The 19,099-nt window shown below is 41.2% G+C and overlaps 1 protein-coding gene across 1 annotated transcript in view; it reads left to right on the forward strand.

Annotated features, from left to right (window-relative positions):
- Nucleotides 1-19,099, forward strand: part of LAMA4 (laminin, alpha 4) — a 100,205-nt gene that overhangs the window by 1,037 nt on the left and 80,069 nt on the right. The window lies entirely within an intron of this gene.

The raw sequence follows: 19,099 nt of genomic DNA on the forward strand, positions 1-19,099 counted from the left end.
GGAAAGAGTAGTTCTTCTAGCATAACATCCAAAAATGAGCACAGCCATGTCACTAAGAGAATATCAAGATTGCAGTCTCTGATATTGCAAGGCTAATTTTCCCCCTACACTCCAATTGCCAGAACTAACAGCCATGGAAATAAGTGCACAAGCCCTTCAGACAGCTGGGGTTACCATGGGGCTGGGCAGAGCTTGTCCCCCCGCTGCCACAGCTCCAAGCAGCCGGGCAGCCCCAGGAAATGCCTACCCACCCTGCCAGGGACTCAACACAAAACATAACCTGTGTGAGAAAACTGGAGGCTAAACCCTGCTCTGCTCGGTATAGGAGCTCTCAGGAGCCATCGCAAGCTTGGACAGGCTCCATGATGTGGGATGTACAGCTCTTCTCCCCTGGCCTGGAATCAGCCCTGGGAAGCTGCATTGCCACCTGTTGCTTACAATATGGAAAGTCCCTGAATGAAATGCCTGATTTAAGAGCCAGATGGGTTTCATAGCTCTTTTTCAGAGGATAATGTGCATAAGTGATTATTAGCCTTTCACAATATGATTATGTAGTAGGGTTTTCCCAAAGACACAGTTCACATTGCTTTAATATATTAGACTTTACCTTGGGAAGGTGTTATGAGATATATTGGACACTACAGAGGAATGACACTTTAGTCTTCCGTACCCACTTCAATCCTCTCTAAAGTTTCATTTCAGTCCAATCTAATAGATTCACTAGCTGGCGTTTGCTCTGGCAGTTTACTTAAGCCCCTGCAATGGCAGCATTTAAACTCTGGATCCCATGTTATGAATGGATGATGCTGCCTGCTGCTGTCATGCTGAGGATGTTATGGTTTCATTGAGAAGAAGGCAGGATTCCAGGCCCCTTTGCTAGGTGCAGATTCACCTTACTGTTGCATCTCAGACCCCACCTCCATAGTTTCCAAGGAGGCCCAGTAGGATGCTCTTTTGGGATAAGATTGATGGCTCTGTAACAGTGAGAACCTGCTTACCCATTGATCTATGTACATAGCTGGTAACAGGAGCTGGGGAACTGGCTTTAAGACCAGAGGTTGACGTAAAGGGTCAGAGAGTGATGGCCTGGTAGTCTTTCAGCCAAGGAAGGAATATTTCCTTTGGTCCTCAGAGAGTTTCTCCCTCCCACAGCCCACCTTCCCTCCCTTGTCCCTGGGAACAGGGTTTATCCCAGCAGGTTTGAATTAGCTTCTTTCGAAGCCTGAGTTCTTAACCCACAGCTCGCAGTGAACCGCAGAGTAAACTCCCTTACAGAGCGCGGTTTGATTTAGCTCCTTCATCTAAATATTGACTCAGACCTACGGCTCTCCTGAGAAGACAGAGGCTTATATTCACATTGAATAGTGCCAAATTACACAAAGAGGGCAGATTTACAAAGCAGAGTTACAGAGCCATGGAAGGGGCTTTGTGGTGGACTGCGGTGACAGTCAACCGCGACGTGAAACATGCCGCCGTAAAGCCAGAGCACAGATCAGGACAGACAGAAATCACAATGTTTCAGGGTGTGGGGCAGGTTCTGGTCAGCATTTGCCCCACACATGACTCTGGTCTACATAACGTCTTCAGAAATCTGCAAGGTCTGAAATAGTACTGGTGGGAGTTTCCAAGCTGTAATTGGTGGGATGCTCTTAAATCATTGTATGAGTTTGATATTATGAATATATATAAGAACAGGAGACCCCAATTAATGTAAATACATGTTAGTGAATACTTCTCAGTTTTCCACTCCTCTTCCTTTCCCATGTTTGGCAACCCTAAACTCAGAGAAACTGGGAGAAGTGGTTTAAAAATTCATAATTAATGTTAATGTGGAGCTGTTCTGTGCTTTGGATTTGAATGAAAGCCTCTTGACAGGACTAGCTACATTTTTAATGCTGTACCTACTCACAGAGCAAACCATGGGTTCAAGCTGGATCTCAGCAACTTCTAGTAGTGTGGTGCCCTCATTGTTAATCAATATGTGATTCAATACACCTAAATCAGGCACATAAACTGTGCCTAGACTTTTTCAATCCAAATCAGGCACTTTCTTCAAGCTTAAACCCAAATTCCCCATACCGTAATGGAAACACCAGGTTTTTTAAACTTCTACTTCCTAGCTGTCTTCCCTGGAGGCCCTGAAAGGAGCCTCTTCCTTCGTAGGGACTATGTTGGGTAGTCACTTCAGGACAGCTTTATTAAGCAGCTAAAGGCTGGGGCACAAAATGTAGATGTTTAAATTAACTGGACTAGATTCCACCTAATGTCATGTTACCTGCATAATGAGCACTGGTAGTGACCATCATGGAATAATGTGTCTAGCTCTCTGCCTCTGTTTGAAGAAGAATGGTTATAAATTTATGAAAATTATTCAGAAAAGAATCATGAGCAGTATTACAGTGTTAGGAATTGGAGTATAGCTGACAGACTCAACAATCCAATCTGCTTAACTCAAAGGGAGGTTAAAAAAAAACTTTGAACTTCTTGTGTAAGCACATACACAGGCAAAAAAAATTAATAATAGGCTCGCTAGTCTAACAAAAGAAGGTCTCATCATATGCAACAGCTGTAAATTGAAGGTGATCCAGTTCAGATTAGTAGTTAGTCACAAATTTTAATTTCAAAGGTAATTATGCACTGGAGACTTTATCCTCTTGTGTTGGATTGTCTATCAAGAGGCATATCAATGTGAAAAGCACCCTCAAGTACTTAGTTGCTTGTGTGCTATTTAGGGTGATTAAGTTCCTTGGCTCATAAAGACAGTAAGCGGACCTGGGGGAGATGTTACAGTGCAGAATGCTGATGTATATGGGGAGACAGTGAGAAAGAGAGTGAGCACAAAGATCTGTATCCAGTATAACCCAAACACAGCTGGCAACATTAAGTCAGAGGCTGATTTTTCCAAATAAGGATAGATTAAAATATTTTACAAGGAAGATTCATCAGAGATGGAAGCAAATACTTAAAGCTGACAGACATATCAAATGAAAGCAAACAAGTGACTGTCAAACATCATAAATCTTGGTTTTGTGGTTCCATTCATTAGCTTGGACACAGCAGAATGAAAGGGGGTGGGTGGTGAGACACTTCCAGTTTTGGTGAGGCACAGAGTTAAAACTGAAAACCAGAAGTAACTTCTGACAGCAGTTATATCCCACGGTCAAACACGTGCCTTTAAAATAAGAGGCAGGCCTTACATTGTCATTTGAGTCTGAAGCCTGCCACCGTCAACATTTGTGTTTGTACATTCCACTGACATGATGGCTTTAATTATATAGGTGTAGATTTTGTTCCCCAGTAGGAAGAAAGTTCCTTACAGAGTCTAAGGTAAGAATAAACAATGGCACAAGACTTCAAATACTAGAGAGTATGGCAAATGATGCCCTGTGATTCTATATCGTGCAGTCACTCACTTTAATGCAAAATTAATGTAAGGTGATATCCAGAAGACGACTCATTTCATGCTGATGTAAATGACTACTCAAGGTCAAGAAAACATCAAAGAGAGCCCAGTATAGGAGACGAGTGTGGAAAGGATTAGTGGAAGAAAGGGAAGACAGACATTCTGTGGACACACTTGCCAAGCAAGAAAAGTTAATTTCAAATGTCCTCTATGGAAAGAAGAAGTGAAGTAAGTAGTGGCAAAGGAAGCAAACTAAAGCAGGAAGAAGAAAATGAGAGGAAAATATTAGAGCAAGAATGAGATAATCAAGAGCCTTAAGAGTAAAAAAAAAAAAAAATGAAGTAGTTGGGACAGGGCAGGAAGCCAATTCCCAGAGCGAAGGAAGGCATGGTATTGTTGGATGGATGGAAGAGGAAAACTGCTTCCAGCATCAGTGTTTTTGGCTCAGAGGAAAGGCAGAGAGGCAAAAGCAGTCCTTTAAAGGAAACAGTTATCGGAGGCAAGGCAAAATTAGCCATTTACTATAAGAGAAAGTAAGAGGCAGAAGTTATCTGTTGCAGCTTGCATGTTAAAATGACATGTTTGAGAATAATTTTTTCCCACCTGACTTCTGCCAGCAGCTGCTGATCTAAATCTTCAAAAGCAAAAAACAGTATTTGAGGTGCTTGCTTTCCAGTTCTCTAAAGCAATAAGCAATAATTACCACTGGACCTGTGACAAAGTCACCTCTCTAACATGGCTTCCAGTAAATATATAAAACGAGAGCAATCATAAGCCCCAGCTACTTGCTAACAAAGACTCAAACCATCATGAAATTGCCTTCACCCCTTCCCCCATACAGGCTGGAGCAGAAAGTCTTGCAGTCTTAGAGAAACCACAATTTGATCCTTACTTGTGGCATTAATCTGTTCAAAACAAACTAGCACTAAAAGAAGAAGCAGAAAACTTAATCCTGAGATGAGAGCCAAAAGAGGGTTTTAGCTTGACAGAAACTTTTATATACCTTTGGGCTATTGGGAGCTTCATCTACCTTTAAAAAAAGCAGATCTTCAAATGAATTCATTTCAGACCCTTGAGGTTATGTTAGGTTAACTCCCATAATGGGCAATTTGGATTTCTAGCTGCTGTTTTCTTCTGGTAGAACAAGGTTATGTTCTGAGAAACCTCTATTAGTGGGGAGGAAGTTTTACTGCAGATGTTTGTGATTCCAGCTTAAGTTTCTCATCAAAGCTTTAATGAAAGTCAGCTGCTTGGAGTAGAGCCACCAGACCCCAAACCTTTTAAATCATAGGAAGCTGAAGCAAATGGAAGCACAGGACAGAGCAGATGGATAGTGGGAAATGTTCTCTATTTCAAGAAGGTGCATAAAGCACCCACCAGAACAATGTGATTTAAACTCCCCTGTACTGAGTTCCTACAAAGTTTTGGGTGAGTACCAGCAAAGTGCCCCAAAGCTTATTCAGGGCTGTGCAAACCAATAAAAGGCATTTCATGCTCACTCTTATTCATGACATGGAAAGCCAGGAAGGAATTAAAAGTCCAGTTTTTTCCAGGGGGCATGAAAAGCAATAAATTAATTGGTTTCTGAAGGAGAACATGTTCTGATTTAAACTGATAACAATTAGAGCTCTTAGTGTTCCAGAGCTACGTAAAATAGGCCTAGTTTCTGAATAGTGTATAACCAGCCACTGATGACATGCAATTTGTGTCTGGACTTAGATTTTAAACACCAAAATATAGACACATTTGTTTTTTCAATTTTAACTGGTCCTCTTGAACGTTTGGATCTGATCCCAGTTCATTTTCAGACACCACCATGAGCTGGGGATGTTTGGGTTATGCATCTTAATGTAAGATTCAACAATTGCTGAATAGTACTGTATACAAAACTGTTAGAGTTTCACAGTTTTTGAAATCTAATTCTTCATTGTTAAATGATCTCAAAGACGTTTTCCTAACTATCAGGCAGGATACATACAGTGTGCATTTGGCAATGCAGAGATTGACTAAAATGTAGTAAATACGATTTGGCTTTGCTGTTCCTGTTTAGCTGTATTGTGCAATTCTTTAGATGGTTATTTTCTTAAAATAAATAATAAATACTAGAACTCCTTTTCTTCTTTTAAGACAAACCAACAAGAAACAGTGTTAAAACCCCAGCATTCGAGAGTTACTAAGATACCCAATATGAGCCAAAAAATAATAAAGGCTTGTGAAAAATATTTTAGAAATTACTACTGCAATTTTACAAGACCCTAAGAAGAACTAAAATGTTATTTTTTAAGTCATGACATGTGGAAGCCAGGGAGCATGGGAAGAACTGGCACACTTGAATACTAATTTGAAACATCATTTAATAATTACTGAATAAAAAGACTCTACTTGCATGTACAACTTCCAATATGATTTGAAAAAAATAACCATTTTAGCTGAAACTGTAAGGCTCTGAATCATTGTTTTGCTCTGTCTTCCCAACAAAAATGTATAAAAGTTAATTCATTCAAACTTTCACCATTGGCATCAGGTGGAATAAAAAAAGCACAGAACTAGTAACAAAAACAGATCATTTCTGGGCTGCATTACACCCTGTTACCATCCTATGATGCATCCTGTTACTGTTGCATGAAAGGTCTTCTGAGCAGCAAGAGAAGATCAGACTTCTTTTTTGCCAAGGCTAATGCAAAGCTAGTATGCCCTAGGGTTTCCCACTGCAGTTTTCCACCTCTGAGCCTGGATGATAGCCTGTGGAGAGCCAGAGAGCCTGTTGCTCACGACTGCCTTATGCTGTGCTCCCCTTTCCTGGCTCCAGGGACCCTTCCTCAAAAGCACTCTGTGGAAGCAAACATTTGTCTGAACAAATTCTTCCCTGTTACCCAAAAAAACCCCAAACAAACAAAAAAAAACCCCCAACCCCCCCCCAAAAAAAACCCAAAACAAAACAAAAAAAAAACCAACAAAAAAACACAGGGTAAAACACAGCACAGCCCTCCCTACCCCAGCTATTAAATCCTATATATCAAGGTGCCCCAGAAAAGCTAACACAGCCTGGCCCATTGAGGGCTGCCAAGGTCTTCAGAGCAGCAGGACCTGGTATAGATCCATTCAAGGGGAAGGTGGGCAAGAGTTGAAGGGCTCGTCAAGGTTTAAGGTCAGAAGGGTTTTGCAGGTTTGTGGTTTTCTGTTGCTCCCCACTTCCCATCATTGGGGACTATTGTCTTCAGAGGCTCTACAGCATCACTTAAACACCATCCAATTGCTTTTAGGTCAGCTGGAAGCAGAGGTTTGAGCAAGGGATTTTTGTGAGGCATAAAGAAAGAGATTGGATTTTTTTTGTGTCTTGATGCATCTACTCTTCACCCTCTTTGAGCCAACAAGAAACTAATTTCCTCATTATTAGACCATGCCTGTGATGAAACAAGCCACGGACCAAGTGGCAGTGAGAGATCAGGGCAGGTTACCCCTTCTTCTGAGCCCTGGGTTTTCCTCTCTTCTTTCAGAGCACACCCTCTGCCCACCTCCATTCTGGACATAAGGCTTGTACTACAAATTTAACCATGTTGATCTGTTTCCCTTTCTCACCTCACATTTTCAAAGCACTGGCACTATCAAGAGGGAAACCGTTCTGGGAAAACAGCCCAGTAATATGGCACCTTCCCATCAGCCATCCCCAGCAGCTGCCTGTTTTGTCCACAGTTGGGCAACCCTTGGGATGGAGTGATGGATGAAAGCTCTTTCTCTTGATTTTTTAAGTTTTTCAAACTGTGGCTTGTGTTCCATGTTAACAGGCTTTTAAATTGATGCCTTCGCTATTGGTCAAGTAGATCACTATATGTCCCCACTGTGATTCCAACATTTTAAAGAGCTGCACATTCAAACCAGTAAATACTAGAAATCTGGGGTGGGAGGAAATTGCTGCAAAAGGGAAATCAAAGGAGGCTTCATATTTACCCTCTCAGTTTTAACAGTGTCCCACACGTACAGCTGCACCTGCTTTAAAGGCCACTTTTGGTTTTTATCCCGTGAAAATTTTTGTCTCTGTCTGGAAATATCTCAGGGAGTGCTGTAGTTTGTCAACTGATTATGTTTCACTTATCTGGGGGACTCAAGAGGAGAAAGTATGACTCAGAACCCACATCTCGTGAGTTTTTTTGTGGGGACTGGGTGGAGGGTGGTTAATGAGGAAACAATGCAAACTTATTTATCCTTTTTCCTGTAAATTGTTCTCCTTGAATAAACATGGCATTTTGTTTGAAAGAGGAAAATCAAATAGCTACTTTTCCAGCTGCAGATTTTTTATTTCCAACAGTGAGCATCTGTAAGATTGAGTTTTTTACTTAGTGACTGTATCAATAAGTACATTAGAGCAGAGGCTGGTATTAATCTCTTATTCTTAGCCAGCTTGCAGACAACTAAAACATTTTAGCCCTCCCCCTTTTTACAGAAGAATGCCTTTTAAGCAGAGGCTTTGTCTTTCCCACTGTATATGGAAAAAAAATGACCGTGCACTTCTATGGAGAACGCCTAGCTGAGAAATGTTTATGTTGGATCCAACCCCATCTCTGTTGCTGAATGGCATTTTGTTTTTCCCTTGGACTGGTGAAGGGGTAACAGTCTGGAAACACTTTAAACACAGGAATTTTTTTTTATAAATTAAATACAATTACTTTGTCAAGGTAGTAGATAATGCTGATGTTCTACATAAAGCCATCTGGCTTTCAGCTCTTGCTTGTTTTTGTGGGAGTCATTGTTATTCTGTCACTGCTACAATGGAGGCATGCACAAGTCCACTCAAGGAACAAGAATACAAAGTGACAGTGGGATGAGGAAAGGGAGATCCTTGTCATTTTAGCCTGTTGCCCATGCTCTGCTTTCCTGTTGGTTTGGGGATTACCCATGTGCAATTAGCCATATTCACTCTCCCTCTGACTCCTAGCTCTACTATGCCAAAGGGAGAAACAGAGAAACATCTCCGCCACCAGCAGGATTTTACCTGGAATTGGAGCAATTATTCTGAGTCTTGCTAGTTTTAGTTTTAGCAATCTTTGAGCCCTTTGTCTAAAATTTCAGGAAGACAGTTTCCGTCAGCATCATCATCTGTTCTTTGTTATCATCAAAAATAAACTTCTATTTTGGAAGCTGATGATTTGGTAGCTCCTTAGGTGATACATAAATATTCCCAATTGTCAGGGATAAATCAGTAAGTAAAGTTTTCAAATTAGGCTGATTAAGTTAGGCACTTGTTCTGTCTCCCTTAAGACAGTCACATTTTTTTCCAGTAAATTCTAAGGAGAGCTCAACTCCCTTGTATATATAAATGATGGAGATCTTATAGTGTTGTTATTTAACAGAGCAAGAGTTGGAAAACCAGACTAAATTCAGTCATCAGATACATTCTTTAGCAGCTGCAGACTGGCCAGACGTGGTGTGCATAGCTCCAGACCAGTCATAGCCCTGTGCTCTCAGGCGGGAGCATCACTGGGGATGCAGATAAAAAGGGACAATATTGAGATCCATGCACAGCATATGACAGAAAGGACACTAATAACAGAAAATAAGGCTTTGTTTTATCACTCATCAAACAGTTCATTTACAGAAAAAGATTACACATTCAAAACCAGTGTCACTGCTTTATTTATTTTTTTATGTTTGAAGATCCAAATTACTAAGCTTCACAAAAAAGCACCGCTGCAGCTTTAATGAGCATTTTGTGTTACTTACCTAGAAAAGCCCATTATTATATTAATTTGCCCAGATATGCGGCAAATGCATCCAGTGAGGCTTTAATTGTCACTGAACCAATCACATCTTGGAATTTAATTTAAAAAATAAGAATATGCAACTGAATTACTATTTCAGCAAGAAATAATTTGCTTTTACAATTGCAAGCTAAATAACAAAACAGAAAGCTTGTTTATTGTGTAATTCACATAATTGTTTCAGTTCGTAATCTTATTAAATGCAATCAGAACCGAGATACCTGTCAAGATAAGCGGATAAAAGAAGATTACCAGCATTGTGCCCAAAACTCTTCAGCAACTTCTGGTTAATTTGTAATTTACAACATCAGTGGAACACTGGAAGTAACAAATATTTCACAGTTAACAATGTCAGAAATTTAAGAGAACAATACGGGAATTTAATGTACTATGCCATGGTGCTTATTATAAAATTATCATGAATATTAATTTGGAGACCAAGCTAAAAAATTTATTCTTCTCAGAAATGTTTACCCTTTAAAAAATAAATTTGAAATTGCAAATGGCTAGTTTGCATGAGGTTTCTGCCCTTGAAACAGTAAATATTATAGAGTGGCTTTTTGTATGCAGACAGTTCTCTAACAGCTGTAGTGTCCTATTAAATGGGGTAATTAACTGTCTAGCTATGATGTCACACACTGAATTAATTTCTCCAGTAATAATAGTTAGAATGTGACCTTTCTAGTTCAGAAGAATTTGATACTGTAGACCAGAGGTAATGAAGGCTTATAGAAATTATAAATAGAGCTTGGAGGCCTACGGGAAGCTGGTGTGAACAAGCTTGTTTGTTTTTAATTCTCTAGGTTTGTGAGGCTTCAAAGCTCAGATAAATTTAGAAATCAATGGAGAAGACAAAAAATTGCAGAGCAGATATCTGCTTTTGCCTGCATGTTGTGGAATACCTCACAACGTAGAGCAGGACTTCTGTCCCTCTCTCTTTATGATGGCTTTGTTGGTAGAGCATGTCTGGCCAACAGGTCAGTTACTAATTTCTGAGACCCTCATTCCCCAGAGAAAGACAAAGATCCCTCTGAAATGTCATTTCATAGGGATTTATAGGTTGAAGTACAAAGACAGTCTTGAATTTGACATTACTCAAGGTCTGGGAATTTGAAATCCATTTATTTCTTCAAATTACAGCTTTAGCTAGAGTGAAGTATGACAGCTGTTAGAAAGTGCATCACATCACAGGGCATTTTATTTTTAAAATTAGTTTTACTTTAACTCAGTGGTTGGAAGAACCCACAATAACCTTCTCCACAGCTAAGACCTGGTCTAGGAAGATGCATGCAGCAAACTAAGACAAATGAATAGGGCAGGTTAAAAGGGGAAGCTATCAGCAGAACTAATGTTATTTGTACCTTCAGTAAGAGTTCCAGCTCTTCATTTGTTTTTTCAAGAAGAGGAAAATGCTTTAATCATTGTATCTAACAGAAACAAAATGCCCTGGAAAATATTTTAACAAAACAACCTCTATATCAAATAGATTTTTCCATATTCATATTTCCTTCCTCTTATGAAGAAAACAGATTTTCCTTAAATATCTTAAAAGGTCTCCTACAAAGTTAGTTTCAACTTTTCATGTGAAATTTTAACATTGTAATGTAACTCTTTCTCCTTACCCTCTTTGACTAATCCTTTTCATATATCTGGTATGCTTTGGCAGTAAATCCTCACAGGTCACTTATAAAAGTTGCCCTCAAATACCAGAGTGTGGCCTATTCCTTAGAAAGGATGGAGAAAAAAATGGGAAAGATGGCACAATGCCAAGCAGTGCTGTGTAAATATGCAAATGGTTTTAAAGCATGGCTGTTTAGCTGAAAGACAAAAAAGTTCTTTCAGCACTGGATTAAAGAGATTGGAAGTCTTGGGTCCAGCAACAGCTTTATATTCATTGCAGGCATCCGAAACAAGCAAATCATGACTACTAGAAATGTCTGGCCGTGTGGGGACATTCATTATTCCTGGTTGTTCTGAGTAGTTCTCTTAAAAGACATGAAGTTTTTGACTTGTGTCACTGCTGTGGATTACGTTGGGTACATCTGTGACACTGTAATCTGGGTTTACATTGGGTACACTGCTGTGGATTACACTGAGCACATCTGGACACAGTCCCATGCAACAAGGTCTACGTGGCCCTGCTTGAGCAGGGGCATTGGGCCACATCAGCTCCAGAGGTCCCTTCCAGCCTCAACCATTCTGTAATTCCGTGATTCTGTTATTCTCTACGACTATGGTCATTATTCCATTTTACAGATAGAGGAACTGAGTGAAAGAGTAATTTTCATGGTCACTCAAATATGAGCAGAAAAATGTGTTTTCTTGGGCCCCAATATCCTTATGAACGTAGTTACAGACAAAGGAGTTTACGCACAGAAAAAAGGTGATGAGTTTCTCATCTGTTCTGTAAGAAGGAATATTTTCCTTTATGTTCATTTCAAACAACATAATGAAACTATTGCTGTGAAGATGTTAGTAGATTAGAGGTGAAGGGTATGTCATGAAATGGGTGAATGATTAGAACCAGGTGCAGGGAAAGGCAAAGTGGAGGAGTAGAAGGACAAGTGGAAAGCAAGAGAGAGAGAGGACACGAGCATGAGTAGAGAACAAGGCAACAGCAGAAAGGCTGCGGAAGCCAGTGAAGGGAGGTGAAGATCCACAGCCCATCAGCATAATATTCATATGCTCTATTAATAGAAACAGACCAAGAGAAGTACAGAGGCCTCCCCCAAGAAGGGCCAATGAACGACCATCTCATCTGGTTGGCATTTACTGCAAGACTGTTTAAATGGCATTCAAGCCTTGTTGCCAACAGGAGAGACATATAATATAGACAAGACTAAAAGGTAACCTATAAATAAAAACTAGAGTGAATGTGTGCTATAAATATAAACCGAGGAGACATGGATTTAATCAATACCTCACTATATATAAACAGACCTATTGGAACATGCTGCCTGCAGCAAATCCCTCATTGCTACAGTACTCACTACGCTTTTGAGGAAATTGTAATTGTACAAATTTCTATCCATATGATTATTTGTTCTCCTTTGGCAAATTCAAATCCACCCACATTTTTGAGACACAAGAGCTAGAAGAAATTGACAAACAAATTATTTGCAACTCTATGGTTATGATTCTAAAAAAGTGGCAGGGATATGAATGACATTTAGGACAATACCAGAGCTGTCATCAAATACTCGTATATAAAAAGCCCAAGGACACCTTCTAGAAATATTTTCTCCTTCCTGTCTCAAAAAATAAGAAGAAAACAAAGCAGAGAGAATTTAATTAAACAAATTTTACCCCAAGTCATACACTTCACATAGGATCCATCAGATCATCATATCCTTTGTCCACATGGCCTACTGTAGTTAGATCAAATTTAGTTGCAGAGATGGATCCTTTTGGCAGGTTGGAGGAGTATCAAAAATCAAAATGTTTAAATACAGGCATTTGTTATCTCAACCATTTCAGCTGTTGAGAGGCAGAGACCACCCTCACAAGCTTCTCCCATAGTAGTATTGTGGGGAAAAATGAAGAGCTTTGCTCTGCATTTCTTGATTACACATTGCTGGCAATCTTGTGAGCAGTCTAGTGTTTGTGTGTGGAACAGATGAGGATAAAAGCTGTGAAGAAAAGGAGTAATGCCAAATAATATTCAAAACAGCAAATAATCACTGATTTCATGCAGTTATCACTGACGGCCCTACCCTTGTGGTAAGCAGGAAAACGGGAGTCTGATCATACAGAGGCATCTGGCAGGATCTGATGCTGGGTTCAGTGATTTGTTATCTCCTAGTTATGAAATGTGGCAATGGTTAGCTAGGCCAAATAGGAAAGGCAGGCTACCTGCTGATGCATGCTGCTCAGCTATCTTACACGAGCTACTATACCTGTAAAATATGTACCGTCTCCTGGGGACTGAAAAAACAGCATCGTTCTAACCTTTATCAGTTAAGTGCATCCTAAAACTAACTTAACAGTGTTTCTCAGCTGTTGTCAATATTTGGTACAAAAGTGTTTTCAGCAAGAGCTAGTGAGCTGGTGCCAGTGAGTTCCTCACCCACAAAAGTGGAAAAGTCCAGCTGTGAAGTACACAAGAGCATCATACTCTGCCTGAATGAGTGGAATGTTGGCTGGATAAGACGTGAGATGGGGATAAAAACTTTTGGCACTTCATCCCCTGCTAGAAATAGGGCTCCATCCCCATAATTTAAAGGTATTTGAAACCATCCTAACCAGAGCATTAATTGGTAAATACCCTATCAGTCTGGTAAACTCAATCTCTGATGGCCTACCTATGCATTCCAAAAAGGGGGAAAGGTATGCAGGTGTCCCATCTGCTGACCCTGCACAGCTTCTGCAGTTCACAGGTTCTCTAGTGAATGTGCAAGTCCATCCGTTCCTCTGGGACCAAGGCGGCAACCAGCATGGCTGAGTCAGCACCAGGGTCCTGCAGGGCAAATACAGCTATATCCTTTCCCCCCACTTAACTCTTGTCCATCTCATGTACACACACACTTTTGAGATCCCCTGCAGTCACAAGATACTCCTAAATACTACACACACTGAATACTCAAGCTAAAATGTAACCTCCAGCAGTTGCCGTGGCCAGTAAAGTGCCTGGTGGCTGTGTTAGAGGGCAAAGAGCCCAGGACTCCTGAGTATGATGCTCACCAGTAGCATGTGCCGGCACCAAGCTGTGGTTGCACGCAGTGCATACTGTACATCTGCTGGATTTTATGTTTTGGCAACAAATGGAGGAAGGTGTCCCCTGCAGGTCACCAAAGGCAGGAAGGTCAGGACAGTGGGGCACACTGTTAACATAGCTCTTCTTTTTTGCATAGTTTCCCATCAGACTGAAGAACTCAATCTTTGTGTCTGTGCTTATGAATAACACATTTTTGACCTGAGGAATTTGAAATATCTGTTACTTTGGTCCCAGGGAGCAAGAAATTGTGAAATGTCCATCAGTCTACAACTGGCATTCTGGGTTTTAAAAGACCGTGTTTAAATGTACTGGAAGTCAATTATGTGCTGAGAGTGAAAACCAGATGTAGAAGTCATATTGGTGCCCACAGTACTTTCTTGCTGAATGAGACACCAGTAGACTCACGTATCTGTTTGATGTACAGAAGATGGCTTTCTAGTTAATGCTTTTGAAGCATGATAAGCCATACAATTTGTGCCTACCCAGAGTGGTTTTAAACTGGGATGTCCATCGAGTCAAACACTCTGTTTATTTGCATCCCAGTTTGTCAAAGCAAAAAGTCTGCCTTTTGGAGGGAAGCAGAAGGTATCCTCAGAACGGGGTGATGCTCCTTTCTGTGCTAGAGCTTAGCTGTGTAGTTATTCAGGGAGTTTTACTCAAGTCACCAGCTCTGCAGATCACCAAAGTCACAGCATCAGAGCTCTTCCTCCTAGTTGTATCTAGAGTGCTTAGTCACAGCTTGAGCCAGGGATGAACATGACAGCACTGACATGATGGCAGGATCACTTTTGTTCTTTGTAAAATGGGATAATCCTGTATCTCACAGGCGTGTGTTAGAACTAAAGTCACTGTTTGCAGTAAGCATCAAATATTTTGGATGACAATATAAATAATAACAAAAATAATAATTTCTCACAGATTTATTTGCTAAATATGTTCTATGCTGTCCAAAGCCATCAAGCTGAAGCAGGACTGAGCTACTAGCAGCAAAAAAATCAATTTCTAGATAGTAAACATCTAGTGGGATTTTAAAACTCTTCCTAAGAATTAAAGCTTTACTAAAGGTGCTACCATATGTGTATGCTTTCTGCACCCAAAGAAGAAAAACCTATCTCAGAGATGGGCTGAAAAGTTTTTGTTTGAAGATTTTTGAATGCACAAGTACTTAGTGAAGAAGTCGGCACCAGTGTAAAGTGATATAATACAGCTCCATCGGAAAGCTACCTGTAAATATCAGAGGAGACACTCTGAACTGGCCAGAATCAGCCTAACTCAAATGTAGAAAGAGAATCACTTGGGCCTGTCAGACACCAAGGTTTCCTTTAGATGCATCCACTTTTTCCACCTGAACATACTGACTGGTGCAACAGTCTGTCAGGAGCCTTTGCATTCCTCCAAAGGTACAGGGTGTCCAGCAGTTTGGACAGATCTATGGCATAGCAGCTGTAACCTGGACACTTCTACACACCTGGCATGTGCAATAGGTTTCATCTCCCCAGACTTTGTACGCAGTACAGCCACCCCCACATGAGCTATCCCTCCAAGCCCAGCTTCACAGTCGGTAGAGAGCAATAGGCACAGCTAATCTGCTTTAGACACATTTCAGTATAGAAGCCATTAAACCACACAAAGGATGTCTAACTGGCTTCTTCCCATGTGGATTTCGCCACATTGATGACTCCCAGCCTGCTGTGGTTTGGACTTCCTCCACAGGCAGTCCTGCTGCCCAGCTGTGGGGACTGCTGGCCAGGATGCCCCAGCACTAGCACGGCCACAGCTATGTTAGCACAACACTGCACCTAGGGCACGGCGGTCCTCTGGTGTTCAACCTGGGACTGTCTTCGTGGCTGACATAGACACATGAGGTGGGACCTGATGAATGCTGAAAATTTGGCATGCTTTCTGTGAGTGCTTGTCTGGGGATTGAGTATTTCTGAACATGAAGATGCTATTGTAGGTGATAAAGACCAGGAATATCTTCAGGAAATAGTTCTGCCTATTCTGAGGAAACAAGAGATATTGGGAGAGCATCAAATGTACAGTAGAGGACTGCATACTCAGATTTGTTTGTCTAATGTTCTTATTTCTAATAAATAATTACATAAAGGAAAGTACTGGGAGATATTCAAGGAGGAAAACTTCTTTATTTTTAGGAAGTGCAGTGGGCTATTTATCTCAAGATGGCCTAAGCAAACAATCTTCAAAAAGGCCTCAGGACTGTGGCTTCCAATTCCAAATACTGCTCATAAAATAAAATAAACAAGAACATGTTTAGGTTGGGTTTGAAAATGTCCCCAAGGAACAGATGGCTGTTATTTCCACAGCAATGTCATGCACTTCCAGCAGACTGGTCTCTCTTTTAGACACACTGATTTTAAAACGGGTAGAGGATGTTCAGAGTATTCACCCTCCCCTGTATAGCAAAAGATGGGAGGGTTTCAGGGATTTAGGATTATGTTGAGTCCCAGACATCTGTTTGGCAAAACCATACCTTCTTGAAAAACATTACACCTTGATGTGAACCTGTCATACAATCACAGAAACATAGAATGGTTAGGGTTGGAAAGGACCTTAAAGATCACCAAGTTCCAACCCCCCTGCCACAGTCAAGGACCCCCTCCACTAGACCAGGTTGCTCAAAGCCTCATCCAGCCTGGCCTTGGACACCTCCAGGGATGGGGCATCCACAGCTTCTCTGGGCAACCTGTGCCAGTGCCTCACCACCCTCACAGTGAAAAATTTCTTCCTAATATCTAATCTAAATCTGCCCTCTTTCAGCTTAAAGCCTTTACCCCTCGTCCTCTCACTACACTCCCTGATAAAGAGTGCCTCCCCATCACCGTAATGTTTGACCTTTGCCCTCATGTCTGAGCAACCATGCAGCCCACTGAGGATTCTTCTCAGATCTGGAAGGAAGCATACCTTTTGACTCTAGCAACAGAGCATAACACTTCTGGCCAGCTACAACCAAGTCTCAGCCAACACTAAACTTAGCAGTGACTTGGCAGCTCATGTGCCATGACTGCTACCTTGAGTGCTGTTCTTCAGATTCAGTTCCCCAAGAACATCAGCTGTCTCCTCTTTTACAATGGTCCTGCAGGCAAGCACCATCTTTTTCTTCTGGGTTTGTTTTGGATCAAATGTAATGAGATTCCTGGTCCAAGACTGGTAGGCATGAGTATAATGAATATAGCAAAGGCTGACGTGGCTAAATGTAGACCATTTAACCCTCAATCCAAATCCCTTCATGCACTCCAGCACTCAAGAGAAAACTCTGGAAATAACAAACACTGATGTGGATCCAAGGAAGCCTTTTATTGTGGAAGAAAGAGACCCTTTGTGAGTTTGTATATTCAAAGGAAAGTCACAAGTTCCAGTACTAACCAAAGAAATATGCCATGTTTTCTTAACATTAGATGAGAGAGTCAGTGGCTACATCTGAGTGTAGCCAATGGCTACTAGGTTACTGAGTACAGCAGTGTGGGGACCTCCTAGCCAAGTAGCATAACACAGCCCATGTCCACGTGCTGAAGCTCTCTCCATGTTTGCCCAGAAAAGAGCAGTCCCATCCAGACTGCCTTGCGGGAACAGATGCCATGCTCTGAGCTGTGACTGGCCACAGTCAGGAAAATCACAATCTGTTGAAGAGCAAAGTCAAGGGCAGAAAATGAACCATCAGTCAGTATGGATGATCATAAGCCAGCCCCTGAAACCATGCCTTGCCCTTCTTCAGTTGGCTGATGCAGATGTTATCGCAGAGAACACTCTGTGCATGTAACCAGCACAGCAGTCTTCTTTTGGGAAAAGCAGTCCAAGGGAGGCAGGGTCACAGCAACCATACCTACCCCAGCACAGCTGCACCACTACTGCTAGCTGGCAGAAGGGAAGAAACAGGGACCTGATTCTGCCCTCAGTTATGAAGGTGCAGTTCAGGACCTGCTGCAAAGAAATCAGTGAAACTGCTTAAACATAATATGGGAGTAAACTCACACCCTGTGTACTTGGATTGTCTCCCATCTTCAGTCCCATTTTGCACCCGTACGAGCAGAAGGGTCAGAAGAAACAGAATATGAATACAGGCTCCACAGGGCTTTCAGCACTGCGACTGGTTCTTGTTTTTAAGAAATGTAATAATTAAATCCAGATGCAAAGGGGGAAAAAATAAATGCACCCTTGGTGTAAAAGATTTTCAAGAGCTCAGCAAGATCCACATCAGATTGGATTTTGCAGCTTGAACTGGAACAAAACCTTGTCCCTTGGGCAAAAAAAAATTTAATAATTGTGACGACATAATTGCTAATGCAGACCTAGCATTTTGGCCTACTAATTGTCTTCACCATTTCGAAACGGACACTGGACAGAAATGTTCCTCACTCAATTGCCTACACAACGATTTTTCAGGGAGGGTATTTCCATTTTGTTCCAGACCTGCTTGTGCTTTGTATGCAATTATTTTGTGCTCCCAGAACATTCAGCCATTTGAATCCCTCATTAGCTCAACACTCTGACACTTCTTTTTTATAAATATGATGTTGGCTCACACCCTGGAACAACTAACCAATCACTCCATTATCACTACTAGGGCAAGGAGCAACAAAAATATATCAGAAAAATTGAGAATGCCTGAGAAAACTTCTGAACCCAAAGGAAACAATCTGGATCTCATTTTCCCCTCATAAACTCATAGCACTGATTGTCAATACCTCATTTCTGCTTTAAATTGATGCAACCCATGGTTTAAAATACTGTTATTAAAATAATGAACATCAACACCTTCCAAGTTTTCATGATGAATTGAACAATGTGGGGAAAAAATGTTGCCAAAAAATACCCAGGTGACTTAGGACCCTGTATCTCATTTGCAAGGGGGCTCTGACAAAGAGAATAGCAGAGGCACCCAAAACTGAGGCAGATGTCTTGAGGAACTGAGAAGTGTGTCTGCTCAGAATAGGGGATAAACTAGTTCCTGACGGAATTCAGCACAGTCTGTACAACCCTGCCTGTACAGCTGGAACCAGTGACATTGCACTGAACTGCACCTAACTTCTTACTGCTGGGTGAGCGGACTAGATGAAAGCTCACTAGTGGCTGCAATGCAGGCATACCTTTTGTTGAAATATAAAGGAGATTATCTTTATGGCTGACTGAAGGGTTTGCACAGACACCTTTACGCACACTCATACATTTCCATTGTCCATATTCACCATCATGAGTAAAAAATTATTC

The sequence above is a fragment of the Pterocles gutturalis genome, unplaced genomic scaffold, assembly GCF_000699245.1.
Source record: "Pterocles gutturalis isolate BGI_N339 unplaced genomic scaffold, ASM69924v1 scaffold8600, whole genome shotgun sequence".
NCBI lineage: Eukaryota > Metazoa > Chordata > Aves > Pterocliformes > Pteroclidae > Pterocles > Pterocles gutturalis.